Here is a 1,005-nt window from a genome sequence, read left to right as displayed (position 1 = left end):
ATACTCTCGTGTTTTTCGTTTTCTCCTTCATAGCTAAGATATTGAAATAGCCACCACTTTCTGCAGGCAAACCTTCCGTGTTTCACATGTAAAAAACAGGCATAAATATTTACTCAGAACGAGCAATATCGCACGTCCACATAAGACAGTACCTGTATATTATCATAATAGGCAATATTTTCACCACCAACTTGGCATTGGGCTGCAAAGTACGAGGTCGCGGGCTCGATTCGCAGCCACGGTGGCCGGAACCCGATGAGGGTCGAATGGCAAAACGTTTCTGTATTGTGTTTCGTGTACACGTTACCGGGATCCCGGATACTCGTGGAGAGCTAAATCAGAGTCCTTCAATACGGCGTCCTTCATAGCTAACTGTGCCGCTTTATAATGTTAAACGCCACAAATAAATTATTTTAATGCTATTAATTACGTCCACTGCTCTTTTCGAAAACATCGAAACACAAAACTATAGTTCTGGGCTATACGCGAGGTTTCCCAGTTTGCACGGACTGAGCTACAAAAAAAATATGGCAGCACCATTCTCACGACGGCTGTCGACGGTAATGTAGCCACTCACTAATTGCTTAAGTCACGCTTGTTCAAAGGTTGCGCTGGTCGGTATAAGACTACCGCTGATTTTGCCATGGCATACACTGTCTCCGGTATGAGCCGACTTTACCATAGCACTCGGTTTCTATGGTCTCCCACGGGCGTGACCGCATGAGGGTGACTGCACGACGAAGACGCAGTGACGACGTTAGACTAACAGAGAAGGATTGACGCCTATCGAGCTACAAATCCGGTGTGACGAAGACGGCACGACAACAGTGAGATGACGACGGGTTTATGACAACGCTGGCGTGACGAGAAACAGGTCACGAGAAGTTGGAATAACGGCGATGACCACGACGGCACGATGACAGTGGTATGGCAACGGATGCACAACAGCTAGCGACTGAATGACGGCGGCGCACTGACGACAGTCGATTGATAAGCTAGTGTAAT

Source organism: Dermacentor variabilis, chromosome 3 (genome assembly GCF_050947875.1).
Source record: "Dermacentor variabilis isolate Ectoservices chromosome 3, ASM5094787v1, whole genome shotgun sequence".
Taxonomy (NCBI): domain Eukaryota; kingdom Metazoa; phylum Arthropoda; class Arachnida; order Ixodida; family Ixodidae; genus Dermacentor; species Dermacentor variabilis.
The sequence above is the reverse complement of the archived record's forward strand: the minus strand, read 5'-3'. Positions refer to the sequence as shown.